The sequence below is a fragment of the Dufourea novaeangliae genome, unplaced genomic scaffold (assembly GCF_001272555.1).
Source record: "Dufourea novaeangliae isolate 0120121106 unplaced genomic scaffold, ASM127255v1 scaffold21, whole genome shotgun sequence".
NCBI classification, from domain to species: Eukaryota; Metazoa; Arthropoda; class Insecta; order Hymenoptera; family Halictidae; genus Dufourea; species Dufourea novaeangliae.
In genome coordinates this window covers 4,600,630-4,611,280 of record NW_015373910.1, presented here as the reverse complement: position 1 = coordinate 4,611,280, position 10,651 = coordinate 4,600,630, and the positions used below count along the sequence as shown (strand labels likewise).

The following is a 10,651-nucleotide window of genomic DNA, read 5'->3' as shown; positions in this document are numbered from 1 at the left end:
AATGTTATAAGTATTTATTACAATATATGCATTACGCATATATATTTTATTTATTAGAATTTCTAAGAACCTTAAGAAATGCTTACTGAACTCATTTTCATATAAATCAATTATAAACAGTATCTTCACCGTATAAAATGTATATTATATCCTAGAAAGGTTTAATGTAATTACGTAACATAACCTCAGTTTCGTTAAACTAAAAGTGAATTATAGCAAATATTCCATAAATTAAATTTATTACATAATTATGTGTTTTTTTGTATTAAATGATTTCCGATAATTCAACAGTATTTGGAACAAAATAGCGCTACTTCAGAAAAATAAAGTTAGGAACGACATTCAAAGACATCGAAACTGGGAGCACCAAAATACATCTGCAGAGTTACTGAAAGGATTCCCTAATACCGACAAAAATCTGTTTTTATTCAATTACATACATTACAAAGATTTAATTTTTTTATTTAAAAAAAATTCCTTCACGAAAAGGAATTGTTTAGCAACAGATATTGATCTTCAGAATATGATATTCATGTAGTGGTATTTTTTAATTAATATATGATTACGCAAACTGGCTTGAAGCCTCCGTAATTGGGACACACATACATAGGTCCCTCTCTGTTGACTAGACTCTACCTTGTCTGAAGCGAGATAATATTTGCGCGGGAAGACAATCGATATCGGGGCGCGATCGAACATTCCGGGTGGACCAACCCCCCGAAATACAGTCGTTACTATGGATGTTTATGCAAATATAGATTCTTTATGGACTGATTTGTAGAGTCTATAGGGAAGTTTGCTCGCTGTCCTAACGGTTCCGTCAGATTTGAGAGGAAATACAAAGTGGATTTAAGTTCGTTAGGGTGAAACTAGACAATAGGCGTCCCAATTTTAACCCTTAACTATCGTCACGGACACAGTTCCTGATCAGTTTAGTATATTATAGATAGCATATAATAAGTTCATTATAATAAAGATTATTTTCCAAAGAATTACTAATCTTTATAATTCTGACTTTTTAATTAGGTTTAGCACGGTGATAGAGCTGAAAATTCTGAACCTAATAATATTTGTTTCAGCCGCATATGGCCATTAGTTTATGAAATATTTATTGTTCAGTGCCGAGGAGCCTTCGAACACGCATCGAGGATTTACTGCATTTTCAAGCTTGTGTAGTTTCCCACGGTGTATTTATATTTCATGTGCGTAAAACAATAGTGAGGCTTTTTGTTAACTAATTTTCTTTCTTTTTTTTTTAGGTAACCATAACCTAGTTTTACCCTAATGTTTCGTTAAATTTGCAGTCCAAGTAAATGAATAATTAACTAACTATTTCCAGTGAAGTTTTTTTTTCTCATTCGGAACAAAGAATTCCGTGCTGATAATTACGTACGATATTTCGAGGGTTCGTAAGGGAACTTAATAGTCGTCGAGGAGGGAATAAATGATCCTACAGAAATTATGCAGTTAGTACACGTGAGAAACTTTCAGAATGACCACGCGATGGCTGAGTTTGATTAGAAGCCAGAGTAAAAAAAGTGATACGGAAAGGCACGGCTAGGCCTTTGAAAGATTGATTGAAAAGAACATTTCATGCGCAACGACTTTATACTCTTAATTTATACGGGGTGGGTCACGCGACTGGAACCACTTCTAGCAGCTTCGTAACTATTGATTTCGACGAAAGTTACTTCGAACAATGCTTCCGTGAGGTGCTTTTTTTTCCATGTAACTTTCATATCGTTTCCCAATTCTACGAACCTTCCGAAAGTTCTCGGTTCTAAAGATACAATTGAATCGTTATTTATTGTTGGCTTCGAGACTGGAAAATTTACATAATTACGATCAGGATTCGAAAGACTAAGAAATTTCCAATAGAGCAAACCTTTAAGACTCTTTACAGTAACATTCTAACAATAATAACATAAATTATGATAATGGTAACTTATAATACCTTAGAATAATTTCTTAATAATAATAACTTAAAATTCTAATAATGGTATCTCATAATAACTTGGAATAACTTCTTAATAGTAACTTAAAAACTAACACAAAAATCAGAAAATTCCCCATGAACACGATCACTTGTACGCAGATCGTCGAAAGTCGAAAGTCACGATCCTTCGTCTTCCATCTCCGCCATGTTTCGATCTCCCTTCTTCTTTTATCATCACTAGAGCCTGTACAGACCATTTATCTATGTTCAATTCGATCCTTTGGTATCCTCGTTCACTAAATTATTTCATTCATTTCAACACATTTCATTCATTTCATCACATTTCATTCATTTTATCACATTTTATCACATTTCATTCATTTCATTAATTTCATTGCGTTAATGGAACAAATCGCAAGTTTCGATCGATCGTCTTGTACCAGCTCTAGCGATGCTCACCACACCGTATACAGGATGATCTAAGGAAGAAGGCTCTCGAAGAAACATCGACAAAATTAATGATTTAAACAACGACATCGTTCACGCAGTTCCACCGCCACGGTACAAATACGCACAGCAATTTGATCACCAATTAAATGATATTTTGCACATATAATTATTCAACAATTACGAGCAAACACACCAATCGCTTCGCTTGTCACCTTCAAAATGTCGCAGATCAATCGGAACAGGATCCGATCTCGGTCTTTCTATAGATCATTCTGTACAATACACCATTTGTATCGCTTTTGCATCGCGAGGAAATATTGCCAATTGATATTATCAGGGAGGCAGTCCTTTATCCTGGTTGAAATCGATTAATGATTAAAGAAGAAGCAAAATATTGTTAACTAGACTGCGGATTTTATACATTTATATTCTATTAGGATCTGTGAAATTTAACGAAAAACAATAATTTCATCTGTTACAACGAGTTTTCTATTTTATTTTGAATTTAATAAAATACTTAACACTAGAACTACCAAAGCAGTCAAAATGGCTGGTTCGTGAACTTTTATAAAAATGATTAAAATGTCTTGTTTAACATAATACATAATTGACTTTCGACTGGATCGACGAAGATCCTGAAGCGTCCACTTGCGAGCGAGCCCACGCGGTTGAGTCTGAAGTTGTCGACGATACATCTATCGCCATGGATCGTGCAGTATTTGTTTGTTTTTGTTTTTTCATCTGTGACTGCATGTTACATATGGTATGTAACGAAAACTAAGTAAACAGTCGATATTAGAATAAAACGCTATGATTTCTCCGAAGTAAAAATTTAATTCTACATAATTGAATATACAGAATAGGGTGTCCCAAAATAGGTGTAAGTCCTTGGAAAGAATGATTCCTGGGACGATTTGGAACAACTTTTTCCTTAACGAAAAAGTTGTTTCAAATCACTCCAGAAATCACCCCTTCCAAGGACTTACCCCTATTTTGACACACCCTGTATACTGATTTATTGGCCAGGGAATATTAAAGTAGATCAAATAATCGAATATTTACTAATTAATAATGTATACCTAAAAAAAAATGTACAATCTTTTGCTATGTGGAAGTGTGTGTTACAAAAGTAAGTAAACATATTTAACTACAAAAAATTATTTGAACACTAGAACTACCGACGATAAAAACGCATATCTATTTCAGTCGGTCGATAAACGTGACAAACTTCTGAAAATTTACAAATGTATGAATTAACTAATTCCTTTACTTTCATATCGTAATAAACGTTGCAAAAGATCTGAGAAAATTTATTGTTCTAACATTTTAATCATCGTTATAAGAGTGTACTGACAAGTCATTCTGACTATTTTGGTAGTTCTAGTGTTAATAATCACTAAGTAGCAGCTGAAAAATGTGTTGAAAACCGTCCAAGTTAAAAGACAGTATATATAATTAATAATATAAAAAAAATTTAATCCAAATTTAAGAAATGATCACGACTAAAGAATATAAAACTGTACAAAGATCTTGGCGAGGTATTTTAGATAAAATATTATAAATGTTTACTTACTTTTGGGACCCTTAAAAATGTGCATAGATATAAATTAAACTCGGTGATACTCGTAATACTTGTAAAAAACAATTAAACAGTATCAATGCTAAGTTTCATAGTACCATAAGTGACCTTGCTGACATAATTGAAAAAAGTAGTTTCTAACATCGCGCGTCATAATGTTTACTTATTTTTGTTACTTACTTGTATGTATGTACAACTGAGCCAACCCCCTCCCCATTTCTGGTCCATTCATCTCTCCCCCGTCATATCTGTCTCTTCTGCCGCCGATCTACTGGATCGAACGAAATGTTCGTTCGGTTTCTCTACAGACAAATGAAAGCGATCGATCTTTCCCATAAATTATATATCATTAATTATGCTTTACCACTTTCCCATATAACACATGACGCCTTAAAGATGTCCATTTTACGGCTATTTTAGGTCTAAGACGCCTGTAAACCGTCTTCAAGACGTCATTAGGCGTCATGTATATCTGGGTTTGGATTGGTAGGGCAAACTTCTCCTCAAAAAAGAAGATTTCTGAAATGTATGGAAACAATTGATTGTCCATTGATCGTACAATGTGGGAAATAGTTTTGATAAAGTTTTCAAACAGGAGATTTTACATATATGTATTATCAGGATTTTAATTCTTAGTTAAATCTTCCACTATTAACACAGTGTACCATTAGAAAGATAGCTGAGACATTACAAATAGTGAGTGGATTCCTATATTATTGATGAAAGACAAGAAAAATAAATGTTTAATGTTCAGATCTGCATTTTTTTTTAAATCCAAATGAACTTTTAGTTCGATCCAATGTCTGTCTGTCTGTCTGTTTTCGCTGTCGTGTCCATCTGTCATCGAGCCACAAACGGGTCGAACCGAATTCCATCAAACTGTCAATAGGCTGACAATATTATTAAGAAATGTCTAAATGAATCCTCTGAAAGAACCTGAGGATTTCCCTTGGATCCTTCTCAGGGCTCGAAGATTTTCTTGGGTAGAGTGAGTTGGTCGTACGGATTCGAAATTGTTCTGGGAGGCCTTAACTTTACAGTGAATATAATACCATATTTAATATATTTAAATTTATATATATTGATATATTATAATTGATATTATTTCAGAAGGAATAAGAGTAGAGCATTCCCTTTGTTGCCAATTCGTACGAGAGTAATCTTTAACCCTTAAAAGAACCAGAAATACTACCAGAATATTATTCAATGTCGCTCACATCACCAAAATCAATTTTTTTACGATCTGATTTTCCATTTTGCATTTTTAACGACAATGTGTTAACACTAAAAAAACTACCAATAGAGTCAAAACGACTGGTCTATAATTTGTAATTACTAATTTCTCATAAGAATTGCATCAATTAATGAAACTGCATTTCGAATGCAATTTTGCAATGAGTACTTAGTGCCACACGTAAATGAATAAATTTTCTGATCTATTAACACATTTTCTCGAACGTCTATAATTTTATTAACACTCACAAAAATAGCTGTAAATCATTCCTTGTTTCAATTCAAGTTGTTTCTTTAAAAGAAAGAAACAGGGAACGATGGGTCAATTCTTTCGAACATAAAGACTTGCTTCCTCTATAGGAATTATGTAACAATTTTATAAAATTCTTCGAAAACGAATCAAGAAGTTGGAACGATTCGTTACGTGTCCAGGAAAGAGGAGAATCTGAACGAACTCGTCGCTCGACCCAATAAAATATGGATCGTCCGAGGTAGTCTGATATCGTTTCGACGGGAAATGGATTCTTCCCCCAGGCTCCCCGACAAAAGCCATTGTCGGAACGAAATTATTAGCCTGACGAGCCGGTACTATACTCTTAGAACGCGTGGAAGGAATAGACGTGATCGTGATAGTGTCTGATCACACACCGACTCGTACCACTTGATGGTATAAATTCCATACGAAAGAGACACTGCGTCGTCTCCCTTTATCCCAGAATCATGAATGTGCAATTTTGATCTATTCTGAGAATTCACAGTTGAACGTAGAATATAACGAGATCATTGTGGAGATCGAAATTATTGAAATTTCGTTTGCAGACATCAGTTTCTACGCCAGATTTAACCCTCATCCTTCAATCTTCATTTTATCAACTTAATTTGTCCCTCGATGTCAAATTGACAGAGTGGTCAGTAATAACGTGGAGATACAAGATAATATAATGATCTAGGGATAAACAAATTTCTTTATGAATTAATATTTCAATTAATATAAACAATTTTGAAATAGTTATCAAAAGCTGTTAATTTGGATGAAGTTCTTGCAAATAGTCAGGTCAAAATGACCCCAATCATCATCGTCTCAGGGTTAAAGGTGTACACTAAATCCTCGATGAGTGTTCGAAGGCTCCTCGACACTGATAAGGCGAGGTCTCTAGGTGTAACGTTGACTTTTTAATTCAGATTTATTTCTTCCACATATGGCCATTAGTTTATGAAATATTTAATGTTCAGTGCCGAGGAGTCTTCGAACACTCATCGAGGCTTTACTGCATTAAGTCCTCTACCAGGGTATTCATTCGTTTAACCAAATTTTGATTTTCGCTCGATCTCCGTCAAAGGATCTTTGAAAGCAACACGAAAAAAGTGTAGCGATACGGTGAAACACGTGCAAAGGATGAATCATGCCAAATATGCTTAGCTCGTCGCTAAAAGCTTGACCGTGACTATGTATAGAACACAAATTCACTTTTTCCATGCAGGAACAATTCGATATGGTTTTCCCCCTTCGATGTTAAAAGGACGACATGGTACGTACCCGTTCTCAATCCACTTGGGACGATATCTTTTTTCTTTGTTCTTTCTGATCTCAGTTTCACATTCATCTCTCCTAACCCCCACCCTCGTTTCATTTATTTTCTCTTTTTTTTTCAGTCCAGTTCTTTGCCATAGACACACACGTACACTATCATTCGCGTAACCTGGCTTCCAGTCTCTATAACAACGAAAAATTAGAAAGGTGCAATATCAAGATGGCGCCGATGTGTGTTTAGGTAAGATCCGAAAGGCTCATCACTCGTTATAGATCGTTCGTTTCTTTATTAACCCTCAGAAGGCAGACGTTTTTGATGTTCTTACGGCAGCGGTGCTTGGGTCCGTTTGGACCCCTAAATAATTCAACTTTTCAAACATTATTTTTGAACACAATCATTCAAGATGACCTACTTTTTTTATATAGGGTGAGTCACCTAAGATTTTCAGCTGAAATATCTCCGTTGTTTTTAATGACACGAGAAAATGTGTAAAAGAAAAAATGTTTGCTTTAGAGGGGCAATTATTGCAATACAGAAGATCATTTTCTCAAGGTCATATTTTCCAATATTTCAAGGTCATTGTCATTTTTTTTTTTTAATTGGGATGACGTATTTTTATTAGTGCAACATTATAGCTATTAGGTATAACATTACCTTAATTAAAATACATTATCATTTTTTTTTTAAAAAAAGAACAATACCTGTATAAAATACAGGGTGTGCCAAAATCTTATCGGAGGCTTTGTTAACGAGATATTAACAAAAAACCCCGGCTCCGTGCTCTGATTGGTCGGAGTTTTTCGTGAGTATCTCGTTAACAAAGTCTCGGAGAACTTCTTCGCTAAGGAAAAAGTTGTTTCAAATCACCACAGGAATCGCCCTTTTCAAGGACTTATAACTATTTCGGGACACCCTGTATAGTATATGCTGTGTTGGGGTAAATAGGCTCGACTTATTAGCTGACGGTGTACACCGCCTCGCGTGTAATGTATTCACAAAAGTGAAAGCGAGAACACTGAGTGAATGAAACGAAGAGGAGGTTATAATCGGTTTTCCTGGCGTGAAACGGATCGTGAGCTGATCTTGAATAAGTTAAGGATCGTGTCTAGTCGGGGCAGAGCGTCGATGTGTAGAAGTTGTCGTCCGTTTTTCCGTCGACAATGAAAAAGACAGACAGGGGGTGGGGGTGGAATATCTATTGTACCTTCGAGAGCGAAGCTACGTGAGAGGACTTGAGCTTTCATGATTTTCCGATTTAATTATAATATTCATGGAAGCTTGAATATTAGAATCGAGAATGTATCTCGAGGCAAGGATCCACTTGGAGAGAATTTTCAACTTGTTCCTTTGGACTGTTGGTGTTATCGAGTTCGTTTGTTTTTTCTCCGATTTAAACCTGAGAGACAGGAGTTCCATAAGTATATAATTACCGTGTGCTTTCGTTGTCGACCGTGTGTACACGCTTTTTGTCAGCTACTTTCCACCAGGAATTATCCGAGTCTTATGGAACACCCTGTATAATCAAGATAGCCACGCTTGAATAAACTCCAGCGTGTTCTGTGTATACCAACGATCTTTATGATCAGGCGACAACTGTTTCCCAGCGTCCATTTCTTTCCGCCAGGTGTGTAGCGTGTAGTTCGAGAAACAGAGTAGAATTTTAAAGGAAACCACCACCTTTGGTTACTGTGCAAAGACGAGGGAACTAGAAAAGGGAATTTGATCAGGAGGTTTTGCTCAGAGTCAGTTCGCCACGGTGTTGCCAGATTGGGCGATTTATTGCGAGTTTTGTACAGACTTCTTTCGATTATCGTTCTGAACTAAGGTCTGCGCCGGGACAATAATCATGTAGGGAGAATTGCTTCAGAGCTCTGAGCCTAAGCTTCTTACAAGGATAACGCCTGGACAATAATCGTGTAGAACAAGCCGGACAATAATCGAGAGGAGTCTGTACTAACATTGAAATGAATTTTTTGAAGAAATTGCAAATTGGACGATTTCGAATTTATATACAGGGTGTCCCACCTAACGTAGTTATTTTATTATGTAAATCTACTCCCGTACTGTTGTAGATTTTTCGTGCTCAAGGTCATACTGTAATAGGTCATTGGATTGGTCCTGACATCAATTATTACTCGAAATTTCGAAAAATATGACCTTGGGGAATTTTTTTATCACAGTATTTTGCTCTTCTAGTCAAATAATATTTTCCTCTAACATTTCTTTCTATCATCGAAAACAATTGAGATATTTAAGGTGGTCACGTTATGTGAGACACGCTTTATATTAAAAAAAGTACTTTAATTTAAGAATATCGCGTTAACAGTACCTTCAAGATCTTTTTAACCGCACTATTGCGACTTCGGGGGACAACCGTGTTTGCGAGAATCGTATAAACATCTGGCAACACTATTTCCCTTGTTAAAAAACTATCCTCGTTAAAAAAAAGCAATAAACACCAAAAAGCAAACCGAGTACTCGAGATCAGGGGATATCGAGCTAGGTTTTCGACTTTCTGGTTTAAGCTGTAGCCTGTCATCGATTAAGGATAAGTAGTCGGAGATGCCAATGAACTTAAAAAAAAAAATACAAAACGAAAGACAACACAATACTAAGAAAAAGATGTATGGAAGTTCTTGCCTTTATGCCCCCTCCCCAAAAAATAGAAAAATAGGAACGCCGTCGATGTGCAGAAGTCCAGCCGGGCTGGGAAATATGGAACTGTGAGCCTATTAGTTTGATCTATATAGTTCTGTTTTAGTACGAACCATTTGGTATATACCGTAGTTAGCTTTGATGTTGCTTATTGCATGAGAATCTCATACCATTGCTAACTCCAGCGATGTGACTATACCTAAACATTTGCTGAACATCCGTCACCGACACGCTGAACGCCGTTCATCTCGCGACCAGACCTTTATCATGTTCCAGCCAAGAAATCCGCGCGAATCCTTTCGGTTCTTTAACGCTTCCAAGCCAGAAAAACGGAAAAATACAATTAACCACGACCTTTTGCAACGTTTTTCGATCGAAAATAACTATTGGAACAATTAAGACAAAACTTGTCACGATGGGATGAAACTGAGAATACATAAATAGGAGTGGTGTAAAAAATGTTTATACTTAATTATTGATTCAAAAATATATGAACGAATGCGTGAGTCACTCTAAACCCCTCCTAATGTCACATTGAGTGGATTGAATTTCGATTTCAGGATTGTCAGTGAACTCCTTGACGTCGAGTCGTGAAAGTGATCGATTCGGTCTGAAATGATCCAAAAGATCGTGTGTTTCGTTCGGTTAAATTGAAGTTTTCACTATTATGGGAGCGTTAAAGACTTACTTAAAGTGCCTTATTACAAGTCGAAAAGCTACCATAATAAAAAATAAGAAATGTTAGTTGGTAGGACACCCGATACGTCATTTTGAAATCATCCAACGGTGACAAACGTATTATTCCGTCCTATGTAGAATCGTTTATTTCACCGATTTCCTTCATTTCCTTGGTTTTAGTAGCCTAGACCAATTCATTCTGCACGGAAATCTAGATCTTGTTCGCTCTAGATCGTTCCCACGATCTTTATTTCATTTATTTAAAGCATAATTTTCGTAAATCGAAATGTTCCGAATCCCTCTAGTTTATTTCTTTCACCATTCAATTAGACATTAAATATGCACCCATTATTTCAATTTTTCATCGACATCAATTTCTCATCCAAATTTACGTAGGCTAATTTTCACAATTAGAAAGGACCAATAGAAGCCTCAAACGAAGTCCGACGTTAGAAATGGATAATCATTCATGTTTCCACTAACATTTTGACTGCCACGTCATCAAAATATGGGTAACACATACACATTGCAAAGAGACTAGATTATGTAAATATCGTTACAAAATGTTTACTTAAAATTAATATCGCA

The 10,651-nt window shown here is 35.7% G+C and overlaps 1 protein-coding gene across 1 annotated transcript in view; it reads left to right on the top strand.

Annotated features, from left to right (window-relative positions):
- Window positions 1-10,651, top strand: part of LOC107194170 (glutamate-gated chloride channel) — a 51,239-nt gene that overhangs the window by 32,250 nt on the left and 8,338 nt on the right. The gene's annotated exons all lie outside the window — the stretch shown is intronic.